This window comes from Arachis stenosperma, chromosome 3 (genome assembly GCF_014773155.1).
Source record: "Arachis stenosperma cultivar V10309 chromosome 3, arast.V10309.gnm1.PFL2, whole genome shotgun sequence".
Lineage (NCBI taxonomy): Eukaryota > Viridiplantae > Streptophyta > Magnoliopsida > Fabales > Fabaceae > Arachis > Arachis stenosperma.
The window spans coordinates 27,311,097-27,327,853 of NC_080379.1; positions in this window are offsets into that span (position 1 = coordinate 27,311,097).

A 16,757-nucleotide genomic window follows, 5' to 3' on the forward strand; every position below is an offset into this window, starting at 1 on the left:
ATGGCATGCTCTTCCGAAATCAGGCATCAAGTGTGGTAGAGATGATAAACAGGTCGGCTACATTTGCTGAGGAATGGAGTGGTGGGGACCCCTTGGTTGTTGATGGCCATGCCGAAGATAACTAGGGGTGGGTTGGTGTTTGGTTAGTGTGTTGTTTTTTGTAGTCTCATTCTATTGCTTCACTCTATTGTGTTGAGCTCCTTTTACTTAAAAAAAAAAGTTTCTTTTTAGTTTCTTAAGATATTTAATTTTTTTTATTAAATTTTAATTTGTGTTGATTTTAGATAAATTTAGATTTTAAAATTTTAAATTTTTAAATAATTTTGCAATACATGTAAATTTTGTTGGAAGTTTATTGTAATTTAAATTTCTGTTGTGGTCTAATTATAACTATTTATAAATTATTAATAACTTAATCTCATTTGTTAATGCTAATATTTAATAGACACATTAGATTTAAAGGTAATAACACATATAAAGATTGGCTTCTCTTTGTCTTTATACGCGATGATTTTTATTACAGTTTTTACTTATTAGAAATACTGAAAAATTGTCATAACATCTTAAAAAAAAGAAAAAAAAGAGAAAAACTAATTTTAAAATCCAACTCTACTATAACCAAAATTTATTATGATAACTAATTCAGATATGAAAATCATAACTTTTAAGGTCTTAATTAATGCTTCTGCTTAAATTAATTTTACATATTTTAGTTAACAATATAATTGGATTTTGTTTTCGTATCATTAAATTGTTAAATTTTTTTATGTTTTAACATATTTATAATTTTTAATAATAAAAATAAAAATACTAAAAATTTTTAAAAATATTTTTTTAAAAATTACAACTTATATTTTTCTAAAAAAATTTACTTAAAAAATATTTTTACATAATAAATAAAAATATTAATATAAAATATCTAAACATAAAATTATTTTTATATTTTTAAAATTTTTTTAAAAAAAATCACTTAAAAAAATTCTTTTTATAAATTGATTCACTTTAATTTTAAAATATTTTATGTTAATTTTGTGATCATATATATATATATATATACACGAAAAAGTTTAATTTTTAAAAAATAAGTTTGACTAACAAGTGTTTTAGCAAGACTAATTAAGATTATATAGTTTTAAAATTTTTTAACTGTATTGCATCATTATATAGTAAATATTATAAAAATTCTAAAATATTTAATTTTTCAATGTACACATTTATATTTATGGTAATGGTAATATCAAAAAGACAATAGCTCAAAATTATTTTATTTAATTTAATAGTTATAATTTTATGCATATAGATTTTATAATTATATGTTTATTATATTTAATTTTACTCAATTATATGAACTTAATTTTTATGCATTATGATATATAAACAAATTTTAAGTAGATATCTATTATATATATTAACACGTATATAAAATAAATACTTTTGATATCTATTATTTGAATTATCATCTAAAAAATAATAATTAAATATATAATTGTGTAAACTATTTTATATTATCAATATATTAAAGTTAGAATCTTTTAAATGTGTATTCCTTTCTCCTGAAGGATGAAAACGCCCTACACTCAAATTCCATTTAAAAGCTTATTTCGAATCTTTATAATTTTTCTATTTATCAGCCTTTTTAAACCAATATACATTTATTTGAAAATAATCTATCCTATTCTATAGTTGATGTGAAAGTTTTATAAACATGCTAAATGTGCGTTAAATCAATCACTAAAATTAAATCATTAGTATATATAAAATATATATTAAAATATAAAATATATGTATAAAAAATTTTTTAATTTATATATTTATATTTATATATAATAATGACTGATTTAATAACTAAATTTTTTTATATGCATATAGCATTTTTAAAGTTTTTATTGGTAAATATGATTAATGCTAAAGTTTGAACAATAGAAATTATTTTTATCTAGAGAAAGTGTGGGGAGCAGCTAATATTGTACGAACAATATTACAACCAACATTCACACAATAAAAAAAATTTCAAAACTCTTAAAAATATATAAGAACAACCAAAACTCAATTAAAAAAAATCTTAAATTCAAACTCAATATAAGCTAATTTTTAGTGAGCTTCATAATGAATTTCTTTAATAACGTATTATAGTATTGGTTAAAATTGACTGCTTATCATTTTTTTTAAAGCAATCAGCTCAACACAATAATAGTAGAGCAACCAAAGTCATCCAAACTAAAAACAAACAAACTAAAAGAAACAAACCAACACAAATCCGTTCCCATGTCATTTCCGGCATAGCCATCAACAACTGAAGGGATCTCCACCGCTCCACTTGTTAGCACTATTCAAAGACATGTTGATAATTTCTTCAACTCCTTTACTTGTGTGCTGAAAAATTCGCCTATTCCTTTCCAACCATAAGTTTCAAACGATCGCGCAGAAGCACCTCAACCGGTGATTACGCTCTTCCAGCCTCCTCGGTTCTTCTGTCCAACTAAAAAAGTGTTCTTTCATCGATCCCGGAAAGGACCATCGTCGGCCAAAGGCTGAAATCCACGCACTCTACACCTGCCAAGTAAATACACATCCTAAAAACAAGTGATGTACATCTTCCACCTCGTTGTTACAAAGAATACAAGTAGTATCATCCTGACTTATGATTCCAAACCGGCTCAACCTATCCTTTGTATTCACTCTTCCTATTAGAACGAACCAGACAAATAGCTCCACTGTAGGCGGAACCAACCCCTTCCAAACAATCCTGGTGAAGCTATAGCTAGTTACCTCCTCTGGGATCAGTTCCTCCTGCATCACCTACACAAATGAGTTAGTTGTAAAAATACCTCTCCTATCATATTTCCACACCACTCTGTCCTCTCTGTTATGAACTAATTTCACAAGTCTCAAAACCTCATGTAATGCACTCAGGAGTTCCAACTCCCATTGGAAGAGTTCTCGCCTCCATTGGAAGTTCCAAATCCACTCAATCCCATCCCAAAACCCACACTCCCCTATAGCGGACCCACACTGGTTTGAAACAGAGAAAAGCCTCGGAAAACGATCCTTTAGAGATCCACCAAGCAACCATACATCCTCCCAAAAGCGAGTCCGACGTCCATCACCAACCTCCATGGATAGGCCTGCGACCATCTTATCCCTTAATTGTTGGTTCCTGATTTGTAACTGCCAAATATCCTTCCATGGTCCTCCTCTAGTAGGCAGTTCTTGCGTCGACAGTGGCTCATTGGGTTTCAGATTATGACAAGAACATACAACCTTTTTCCACAGTGGGCACTCTTCTTTTGCAAATCGCCACCATCATTTAAACAACAGCGCTGTGTTACGAACTATAGCATCCCCAACTCCCAAACCACCTAATTTTTTCGGCGCCTGTACCACTTCCCACCTTACTAATGCCATACCAGTCCTACCCTTTTCTGAACTCCACAGGAACCTTCTCTGCAGTGAAATCAATTTCTCAGCAACAGCTTTCGGCATCTTGAATAAGCTCAAATAATATACTGGCAGACTGTTCAACACTGATTTGATAAGTACCAACTTGCCAATTTTGTTTAGCATCTTAGTTTTTTACAGGCTGAGTTTCTCCTACACCTTATCTATTATAAGCTTCTATGTCTTCACCAACCTCGAATTAGCTCCTAGGAAAATTCCAAGATCATGTTAATCCATTAACATTATTCTTTTATCTAAAAGTAAATAACAAGTATATTTCTAATTATTTTTCATAAAGACTTATATGTCATTAATAAGAAAATAATTACTCATAGGTCTTTGACGGTTAAAAACACATCATGCATTGTGAAATTCGCTGCTCATGAGTGTAGGGTGGTATAGTAGTGAGCGAGAAGAGTTGAAGAGAAATAAGAGCTGCCTATGAAGGATCAGAAAATGAAAACTGAATCATGTCAATGAATCTCACTTAGCGAGAGTTTATATATAATTAGATAATAAATAAGAACTAACTCAAGCTAACAGAGATAAAGTTAATTTTCTAACTCTAGCGATTAAACTTAACTCACACTTAAATATATCTTGCTTCATCTAGCTAACTAACTTGAGCCGGTATAGCATAACTAACTTAGCTTCAAGTAATTAGTTATGCTGTAAACTAATTTAAGTTAGTTAAATGATTAGTTTATTCATTTATTTAAATAAGTGGTGTTAAAAATTCGAATCTTATTATATATATATATGATAATTTATTAGCTAATAATATACTTTTAAATAAAATTTAAATTCACTACGAATTAATTTTTTATTTATTAAATTAAAAAATACTATAGAAAAGTTATACGGGATATTAATAATTAATTATATACTTTTTTTTAAATTATTCTACTGTGTTGACTGGATTTTTAATTATGAGATTTATATATTTAAATAATATAGAGACTTTTATAATTCATACTTTTAATAGTTATAGCATATTTTTATATTTTATTATTGGTTAATAAAATTTAATGAAATAAAATCTTATAATAATATTTATTTTTAATAGTTGAGTTGATTTAATATTTAAAGCCATGATTTATTGTTTTAATAAAATAGTTTAATGAAATCTTATGATACAATTATTCAGCGACGTCTCATCAGTCATCAGTCATCATGTGTGTAAAAATTATTAATTTTCTTAGCTATAAAAAATAAAATATTGTTAATATATTTAATTATTCTATATATTGGAATAGAAAATTTGCCTAAGTCAAACAAGGTTTTAGCATAGAACGTTGATGTTATTTGTACTTTTTTTTATGGAAAGTAGGGGTGTCAAAAATTCTCAGGAGGCGGGGATCCCCGCGGGGACCGCCCCGAATGGGGCTCCAATGGTGGGGAATTTTTCCCGTGGGAATGGGGATGGGGAGCAAAATTTTCCCGAGACAAGTGCGGGGACCCGAGCGGGGATCCCCGCCCTATCTCCGATAATTCTCCGAATGTTTGAAAATTTTTAAATAACCTTACTTTATTTCTAACATAGGGTTTTTTAGTAATTTCACCAATTAAAAAATTCTAATCCTATTATTCAGTCTTTCCTACTCACTATGTTGTTTACTGCGCCATCTACTTTCTATTCCCAGTCCCAACTCTCTTCTATCTCCACTTTGTTCAAACTCCAAAACTCCCACAGCACCATACGCTGTTCTCTCCCACAGCCCCAACTCTCTCCAATTTCCACTTGATGTTAAAGATTATATCTTATTGTTTTTTTTTAGAATGGAAATTGTATTTTAAGATTTTATTTTATGGACTATAATTTACTATGTTGTATTTGTGGACTTATAATATTGGATAAGATATGTTTGTGTGTTTGTAATAGTATTTTCTAGTTTGTTTTTTATTTTTTTATATTTTTTACTATAATTTTCATATGAATGTTAAACATAAGAGGATGGGGAATGGGACCCCGCGGGGAACGGAGCCCCGCGGAGAATGGGGATGGAGACAATTATCCCCCCACGGCGGAGATCGGGGCGGGAATGGGATTAATTCTGGGGGCGAGGATGGAGAGCAGGGAGGCATCCCCCGCCCCTGCCCCGCCCCATTGACATCCCTAATGAAAAGAGGCTTTTAGATTTGTTTGGGGTCAAATGAGACTAAATCTCTAGATTTGTTTGATATATGATATTTGGCTTATTTAGAAGTAGAAATTAATTAACAAGTAGGTTACAAAAGTCGGTTGATACTGAGGTTAGATTGTTAGGTTGGTAATTTGAACTTTATATACTTTTTAACAACGTCGTCATCGTTTTAAATAACTTTTTTTTTTAACGTCTTCTCTCTTATTTAATTTTTTTTCTTTTTTTTTTTCTCATTCTCTTAATCATGGTTCATATTATCTTTATTTTTTTTATATATATTAAAAAATTAGAACATAAAAACTTTAATTTACAGTATAAAAATTTTGATACATAACATCAAAAATGATACATCAAAATTTCGGTATTTAGTGCAAATTTTTAAAAAATTATATATCTAAAATATTGACGCTCAATTAATAAAATATATATAGTACATAAATTTTAATATAAAATAAAAGATATTTTTGCATAACACATAAAATTTTAAAAAATATAATTAACTTATCCAATAACTAACAAAATATATTTACAATAAAAATTTATATACTATAAATAAAAATTTTTATTGTGTGTGTAAACTCTTTTTATATTATATTGATAAAATTTTTATTATGTGCATAAATTTTTATATATAAAAATTTATTTGCTATGTAAATAAATTTCTGTGATAAAAAATACGAAAAAGTAAACGAAAAACGATAATACACACAGGCTGTTTTTTTTTTTTGGGGGTTGAACTTATGCTAATTTTATTAGATTTGACTAAAGAAGGTTTTTTACGTGTATCTTCGCCGGCTATAGGTAATTAAGATTCAACAGTAGTATTCACTGTATTTGTTCCCTATTCTTTGAAGAAAAAAGAAGTCATCTAATTGACTAATTTAATGGGGTATATGATACCTGTGGGTAATTAAGATTCAACGGTAAGATTGATTGAAAATATATTATATGGAAAGTAGTTCAATGTATATTGTAAGTTGTAACTATGTAATTTTTAAATTTAAAAACGTACACAAATCAATTTTTTTTTTCTCACAAAGAAAGGAAATTTTTATTAATTTTGGTAATAAAATAATTGGTCCTTAGAAGGACAACAAAATAAAAGAAGTGATTAATGCCAAATAATTAATACATATCATCTAAAAAAAATATTGAGATGAGAATAAATAGAAAAAAGTCTCTCAGAGCAGTTTAAAAAATTCGTCCAGCATATTAGAAGCAATTTGTACTATTTTTGAACTTAAGATGTCTTTTCTAAAAGATTTTGAGATTTCAGATTAACTATATTCTCTATAAGTATTGCTAGAATTTTGATTTGGATTTTCTTTTTGACAGGTATGCTATCATGAACTACTTTTTAAAAGAAGAATTTGACCTTAGCTGGACATTTGAAATTTCAAATTGAATGCCAAAACTCCTTCTGATAGAAGATTTTGGGAAGATACTCCTGAAGGAGATGAAAAAATTGAAAGCTGATTTGATAACTAGAATTGATTAAGAACTTTTTTTTTCTTTCTCCCATATAAGTTTATCTGGTCCTTGAGTTATAAGAATTTGGAGAATTATTTGAGCTGTTGTGTCTGAAAATTGATTGTGGATTCAATTTTTGTTTCATGTATTGTTAGGAAGCATTAATTGATTAACCCAAATTAGGTTTTGATTTAAAGAACTCAGTATTTTTTTTAAATCTCTCCTTATCATTCCCCCAATTATTTTTATAGATTCGGATATAAACACCATTTTTAATTTGTTGTTTCACTCCTTTTTCAATTATGTTCCTGCCTTCAAGAATGTTCTTCCAAATTTAAGAGTGGTTTTGGTCAGTTTGAGCATTCATAAAAAGAGAAAAGAAAAAATATTTGGATTTAAGAACTTGATACACCAGTGAATCAGTCTTCTTCAATGTTCTCTAACTTTGCTTTCTTAACATAGCCAAATTGAAGATTTTTAAATATTTGAAACTCAATCTGCTTTGTTTTTTAATTCTACACACATTATCTCATTTTATCCACTGAAATTTTTTTATCATTTTCTCTCTATTCCCACCAAAACTGCATCATTTTTCTTTGAACATTGTCAATGAGAGAAGTTGGTAATTTAAAACAGCTTAAGGTGTATATAGGCACAGCAGAATCTACCGCTTTAACCAAAATTTTCCGCCCACTCAGTGACAATAATGATTGTTTCCACTGATTAGGTTTCTTTGTTACCTTGTCTTCAATGTAGCTAAAAGTGGCTATTTTTGATCTGTTCACAGTTGCATGGAGGCGTAAGTATTTATCCTGGGAGCCAACATGTGGAACTTATCTGTAGGATCTCAGGAAGCTCGTGTCGCAATTCTTCCAGAGTATTCTGGTTAAAGAACACCGATGATTTGTTCAGGTTGGTAATCTGACCACTAATCTCACTATATTCATATATTAGTCGAAGTAAGTTCTGACAAGTTTGGACATTGGCTTTCTCAAATAAATCGAGTCATCTATAAAAAATAAATAGCTAGTAGTGGGGCATCGCCGATTCAACCTTAGACCTGAAAACTCATGTCTCTATTCACCCTTGTGAAACAGATGAGATAAACCCTCTGCACAAATGAGAAATAGATAGAAGGACAACGAGAGGGAGACCCCTTGTGGGCTTAAAAAAATTATGAGAGAATCCATCTGTAAGAATTAAATAGGAAATCGTAGTCACACACTTCTGTATCCAACCAATTCATTTCTGACAAATACCCAACTTCTTTAGCATCTTCCAAACAAAGTTCCACTCAACTCGATCATAGAACTTGCTCATATCGAGTTTTAGAGCCAAATCATAATCATCATATTTCTTATTCTTTAGATAATGCATAAACTCATGCACTATAAGAATACTGTCACTAATTAACCTCCCTTTAATGAAAGTGCTTTGATTCACACTTATAATTTTATCCATACAAAACTGCATCGTGTGAACTAATATCTTTAAAATTATCTTATAGAACACTATACTCAAACTGATAGGCCGTATTTGAGCCATAGAATTAGCACCTATAACCTTAGGAATCAAACATATCTATGTGTGGTTCAGAGATCGAAATATTTTACCTTCGAAAAATAAGTTGACACATGCTTAATGACCTCCTTCTTGATAATCTTCCAATAGTACTGGTAGAACTTTGCTGTGAAGCTATCCTCACTTGGTGCTGATAAGAAATTGATAAAGGAAACTACTCTTTTAACTTCTTTCTCAGAAATAAGTCTCATAAGTACGCGGTTTATTTTGTCATCAACTTTGCTATCTAGTTCTCCTAATGCCTCCTCTGGGTCCTTAGGGATTGATGTAGTAAATCGTTTTTTGAAATAAGTTTTCGCTACTTTTCTAATACCTTCAACATTAGACCTGTACAATCCATCTTTATCTTTCAATTTTTTCAATTTGTTTTGTCTATTCCAAGTTTAAAATTTGGCGTGAAAAAAATTTGTATTTTGGTCTTTCCATCGTAGTCATTTTACTTGGAATTTTTCTTTTCAATACCGCTCTTCCTTCTCACAAGTATCTTGAAGATCAGCTTCTATATTTAAAATAAGTCGCTTATCTGCCAGCTGTGCCTTTTGTTTCTCTACTTCTAGTTTTTAAGTAAGTTTCATAATTAACTTGGCTGGGTTATTTGGGTTAGTAAATTGCCATTCAATAAGTTTATAGTGACAATTTTTCAACTTGCTAAATAAAGCATACATAGTTGAACTCGTGGTATTCAATTGCCAAACCTCCTTGATTATGCATTTCACCTCTTCCAAATTGCACCGTCTTTCTTGAAATCTGAACCGTCATTTCTGTCTCCTGAGCTGCTGGTCAGAATGAATAATAATTGGCCGGTGGTCAGAATCCACATCCTCTAAGTGAATCACCCTTGCATGAGGATAAACTACCAATCATCCATTAGAAACAAGACATCTATCCGGTCTTTCTCTGATTAAGTTCTCCCTAAATTGCCTATTGGACCAGGTGAATTTACAGCTTTCATAGCTAATATTTCTTAGGCTGTCAGCATCCATGAATTCAATGAAATCTATTATAGAGCTTGCTGATTTTTGTCTGCCTCCCTCTTTCTTATGCTGACCCCGAATAGCATTAAAGTCTCCAATCAATAAATAATGCTTCCCTGCACCTTCAATTTACTAAAGGATATTCAAATACTGGTTATTACGGTGCTGTTTTTCGTTATGAAAGTGAACAACAAATACAACTCATAATATATTCTTTCCTTTCTAACCAATGAAAGTGAATAAAGAAACTCCCTGAATCAATAACTGTTATCTGAGCATCAGAATTTTATGCCAAAACTAGACCACTCATCGTATCGTGGTTCTACATAGAATGCTTTTTCGAAACCAATCTTTTCATACTGTCTCTTAACAAACGAAAAATTATTTTTTGTCTCACATAAAAATACTTCAGGAGAATAGAATCTTTCAATCCCTTGAATATTGTGAATTGTTAAGATCTTTTTCAAACTCCAATAATTTAACATCATTATCTTCATTAATCCTACAGTGTCAATAGTAAATTGGCACCCTCTCCGAATTCAGCCAAAGTTAAATCATCAAAGCCTTCATTCTTCTACTAAGTTTCATCCTTTGCCTCCCCTAATCTCCTTTTAACATCCATTATATTTGGAGAATTATGATATGCTTTCCTAACCAAGTGTTTAAATTTTGGCTTTTTGCTATTAGAATTATGTCCTTCTTTAGTAGAACTAACAATGCATACAATTTACTTACTGTCATCAATATTTTTTGTTTATTTTGCGGTTCGGTTTACCTTTCCTTCTTTAACGTGTTGCATTTTCATTAGAGGACTTTTATTAATCACCTCGACAACTCCTTTACTGTTAGCAACTTCATTTATCTCATTGCCTTGCTGATTTTATTTCTCTTTTTTTGATAAAGTTTTTATGCTTCTGAAAAGATTAACTCGTACGAGTTTCTTAGAGTTTTTTCTCCAATCATTTGAATTAGAACCTTGACAAAATCAAATCAGATTGAATTTTGACAAATTTAAAATCCAAACCAAATTAAACACCATGAATCGGGTCAAATACGTTATTGGATCTAATATACGGATATCGTATTCAAATTCATTACTTGGTCCAATTATTGTTTGAATTCTTTTGGATATTTTCTAATAGATTTAAATATATAAAAGATGGTTTTTTTTTTGTTCGCCCTGTTAAAAACGATAGAATTTTTTTTCCCCTCAAAGTAGAGCAATTATAAAAGGAATTACAAACATCACTCACATAAATGTGGGATTCCCAATTTATATAAAAAAAACTACTAACTAGAAAGACTACTTATGAAAGGAAAATTAAGGGTGTGTTTTTTTTTTTTTTCAATAGTACATTTGTATTTGTATAAATTTTGATAACAAAAATAAAAATAAATAGTGTTTGCATTTTAAAAAAAATGCTAAATAAAATAGCATCTGATTAAAACAAACAAAAGTACTTTTCAAATAATGAGAACTAAACTAACTCTATACTGATATTATAAATTTATAATTGACTTACTGGAATAATGCAGTCAACTTCTTTGCCCGAGATAAAATTTCCACAGGTATGACATAGTAATTAATTAGTATAGCAAGCATACAAATTTGGATTATTCTTTTTCCTTTGAGAAGAAAAAATTATATCGAAAAGTACTTTTATTTTGAGCGATTAGATATAATTTTTAAAAAATCCTTAAAGAACAGATCAGAGCAAAGAAAGAACTTTTATTTTAAGTTAGTAATATGTTACTTCTTTTAATAGAAGAAACAAAATTAATAATGTTTTAGTTTATTGTCTATTGAGAAAAATACTTCACGTATTATTTATTAAAAGTGATAAAAAAAAATTTCAAAAGGCAGTACTTATTAGTCTAACAAAATGAATAAATATAAGATATACTTTCAAAAAACTTTAGAAATTGAATTTCGATGCAATTATTTTTGTAAGCATAATTAAAAAATTATGACCTTTCTATTTTTGAAATTTGATAATTTTACATCAAATAATTTTTTTATTTTTGTGATTTTCTTTTTACATGATTGGCCAAAATATTAAAAAAATGAAAAATGATTCAAAATATCAAAATTAGCACCGATTTTTTTATGCACTATTTAAGTAATAGTGAAAATGTTCCCCAAAATAATGGTACTATTTTGTTATTTTTGTCAAATTAATACTATTTTTTGAAATGTTGTCATTTTCATTTTTTAGATTAATTTTGTCAATGTCTTAATATATTCTGGATGTATTTTGGGTAATTTGTTTTTTAATAAACAATATTTTACAATTCAAACTTACTAATCATCCTTAAAAGTAAAAACCCAACTTAGTATATTTTTGTCATGATTGTCTCATTAATCCAATGCTAATCTAAGCTAGACTCATGGAAGTAATATTATTTTTATTCTTCTGTACAACATACGATTCTGATATGCAATATCATGATCTAAAAATACAAGGTTAAACATATAACTATTAATATATTTTTTTATCGATTTAAATTTTTTTAAAAAATAATTTTATAATATAATATCAAATTTTTTATAATTAAACAATCTAAAATTTAATCTTTATTAGCATCTTAAAATAATAATAACATAAGATAAATAAAAAAATATGTACAAAAAATCACACAAATTCAAAAAATATAAAAATTATCGTACGAGAGAGTTTGTTAGAAATAAAATTATTTATATGTCTGTATTTATTTTTTAATGAGCTATTTTTTAGAATTTATTATCAAAATATATATTTTTAAAACTAATTATTCAAATGTCATTTTTTTATATTACAATAAACCATATAACTTAAAATGAAATAGCATATCAGTTAGGGAAACTATGAGAAGCCAATGGAATATTTGTATAACGTGTACAATGAATGTTGATGGAGTATTAGAGATATAACCATTAGTGTTACCTTTTCTCATCAGTTGAAACTTTTGGGATGAGTGATATCATGACATGGAAGATGTTTATTATCTCTAGTACTCAGATGATTATTCTAGATAGTATGAGGGATGTTCATTTTGTAACTCAATAGTCCATTATACACATTGTACAAATAGTCCATTATTTTTCTAGCGAGATCCTATCAATTATGACGGTGACATATTTGGGTAATTAATTATAAAGAAGTAATATTTTAATAATAAAAAAAAATCGATGATGTACGTATAAAGCATGAACCATGATCGATCACCTAAGAAATATTCCTGATTTAACAAATTCAGTCACAACTCACAACTCATAACCAAATCGATCGGTCTATATTACACTGTACTACCATGCATGAAAAAGAATCCGAACAACTAGAATAAAATAGCTAAAGGTGGAAAAAGAATTTTTATAATTTTAAAAGTTAATTATTTGCATTGTGTCTTCTTATTAATTAACATTATATTATACATTACTTTAAGACAATTGAATACTAATTAAATTATAGTTTAAAAGTTAGGCTAAGCATAAGCACCGAGCTAGGCATACGTAGGTATACTTAATGTTACAAGAAAAAGAAAGTATTTGGATGATATGTTCCTCGGATAGAAACTGAACTAGTTAAACTAGTTGTTTTATTTGCACCCATACACAAGAGGTTGAATTATTAAACAAAAATAGTCATCATGATGGTGACAACCACAGAATAATTATACGAAAATTAAAGAAATTGTTATTGCTATACGGCAAAGCACATGCATGCACTATTATACCATTATTTTAATTTCCTTTTCAATTGTCAAGTTTAAATTATTCTGTATATCATTTTAGGGACTTCCTTAAAGGTGTACAAGGTATTCCTGAGAAGAGATTCATGAACCTGGTTATATTAAACTACTCTTTCGTATCTTATTCTTTTTTTTAAAAATATATTATGATTAAATGCATGAAAGTACAATTAAGGATTTAGTTATTATTTGTTTCAGGTTAGTATAAAAAAAAGTTTGGACCAAAATCTTTTAGTCATAATTAATTAAAATTTTTTAAAATTTATTTTATTTATATAATTTAATAATATTTTAATTGTTTATTTCATTCTTTTATTATTTTACTTATCATATTCTTATTTTTTAGTAGTTCTCACATATTAATCATATTAATTATAATATTATATCTTTAACTATTAGACAGCTTTTCAATCACTATTTAGACTATGTTTGTTTGAAGAAAAAATAGAAAGAAAGAAAAGAGAAGAAAGGAGATAGGAAGAAAAATGATTATTTTTTATTGTTTGGTTGAAGAAAAAAATTAAAGAAAAAGGAAAAGGAATGGAAACCACAATTTTTTTCTCTCCAATATTAAAAAGAAAAAGGAGAAAAAATTTATTTTTTCTCTATACTTTTAATATTATCCTTTCATTTTCTAATATATTTTATAATACCAGAGTAAGATTATCTTTTTATAACATTTATTTTTTTTATTTTTTTATCCAAACATATCTAAAAAAATAAAAATTCACTATTTTTTATTTTTTTTAATTTGTTTTCTTCCAACCAAACATAACTAATAATTTTGTTTACAATTTGAATTTTATATTTAAAAATGTAATATAAACTAATAATAATAAGGAACTATAATAATAATATTAGTTAAGCGACTTTAATTGTAATTAATTTATAATTCTTTTGTTTCATTTCATTATCTTTCAGGAATAGAAAAAAACATAAAGGTCTTGTTTCATTTTATTACCATTGCTAGAAGAAAGGTAAAGGTTACAGAAGGTTAGAGGCAAAAATCACTTAGGAACGTTGATATTAAATACTTAAAAATCACGATTTTAGTTCAATTAGAAGCATAATTGATATAGACCAAATTTTTTTTTAACAAGTCGTAATTATCATTTTAAATAGTATAGTATTTGAATTTAACTTTAATACAGTATTTATGTTAAAAAGAGTTGAAGAATTTGAATAATAGACAGATTCACTTAATAAAATTGTTGTCAGTCAATTAATTTTTGAGAATATAAAAAAAATTATACTAGCTCTGATGAGGTATAATACTAAATTAATTTAATTTTTTTGTGTGTTTTGATGTGCATTTATAATTATACTGTACTAACTAAGTTTATATACATAACATCCATATGTTTATACACATGCATAAAATCTATAATTACCTACGACTAACATCCAAAAATTAAATTAATGTTTATTAGTTATTATTTCCATACACATATCATTTTTTAGTTATTGTATAAATAACTATCAAGTTAACCCATATGTTTTTAAATTTTTACCATAATTGTGGATTTGAAAAAATGCCAAATTCTTAAATTAATTTATTCAATTGATAAATTTACTCATAACATCTATAAATTCATACACATAACATCTATAATTTCATATTAATAACATCCATAATTTTGTACTCATAACATTTATATTTTATACATATAATGTCCATAAGTAATAAATTTTTTTATAATTAATATTACCAAATTAAATTAGGTGTCTTATTATATTCTTCAAATTATCTCATATGTGCACTAATGAATTATAATTTTAATTATTTTAATATTTTTTATTTGATAGTTATATGTATACTTATTTTAATTTTAATATGATGAGTTAATAATTATTTTTAATTTTTTTATATTTTATTTTTTAATATTCTATATGTAAAATATGAATTGTATAGTTAAAATTATTAAAATTTTTTAATTTAACATCTATAATTTTATATGTATAATATCTATAATTTTAAACACATAATATCTATAATCAATGAATTGGTGCTAATTTGTTATTAGTTATTTTATTTTGCAAGTCAAAAACTAATAATTTTAGATGTTTTTGATTTTCAATAAAGAGACTAATCAAATTTAAAATATTTTTATTTTTTATAAAATGTATGGATGCGATTTGAGATTTTTTTAGAATTAAAAATATTAGAATTTAAAATTTTTATTTAAAAAATCATAAAATTATGAATGTAATAATGAAAAGAATTTTTTGAGATTTAATTTATATTAAATTTGAAATTAATTTTTTGGTATAATTAAATGAAAAAATAATTATAAAAAGAAATTAATTGTATTAATTAAATTAAAAAATAATTTATATTCTCTTATCAATATAAATATTATTGATTATGTATTTTTATTTATTGTGTATAATATTTTAATTATTTAATATTATTTGTATAAAAAGAATAATATATTAACATATATCAAATTATCACTAAATAAAAATATTTGACTTTATTACTTACCATTTAAAAATTTACATGAATTAACCTTTTATATTGTCAAATGCATTAATGGATCATTTGATATTGTATTCTACGATGAATTTAACAAATAACAATACATGTGTTCTAAAGTATACCTAAAACAAAGAAATGGAAAATGGGCCTAGAATTGAGGTGTTCGAACGCCTTAAATCGCTGCACTCTCTTTTAATGAAATGGCACTTGATAGTACTTTTAAGAAAGGTTAAATTACATGGATGATCTTTATATTTTTAATGAAATTATAAATTAGTTTTTACATTTTAGAAGTTTGTAATTAGATCTTTAAAAAAAATTAAAATTTATAATTTAATTTCTATTATTTAAAAAGTATTTAATTTAATAGAATATTAGTTTTTACATTTTAAAAGTTTGTAATTAAATTTTTAAAAAAATTAAAATTTATAATTTAGTTTCTACTATTTAAAAAGTATTTAATTTAATAAAATATTTTTTTGCATATTTTCTATTTTAACAGAATATTCTCAGCATTTGTTGAGAATATTCTGTTAAATTAACACTTTTTGAATGATAAAGATTAAATTGTAAATTTTAATTTTTTTTTTAAATTTAATTACAAAATTTTAAAGTTTAAAAATTAATTTATAATTTTATTAAAATGTAGAAATTAACTGTATAATTTAACTTATAAAAAACTTCAATACCTAAATCAACAAGTGCATAAATGTCACTTGGATTAGAATTTATCTTAGGTGTGTAGCTATTCATAAAATAGCTTGGCATTATTGTTTGTTTTAAAAGAGGAGGATCCTTTTGGATATGCTAGACAATTATTTATCCTATGACATGCATAATTTTGCATGATGTACTACAATAAAATTAGTCTATAATTACAATTTTATCATGTTTAAAAACTGTGATTATTATGATTACGGTTTTTAATTGTGACCTAAAAGA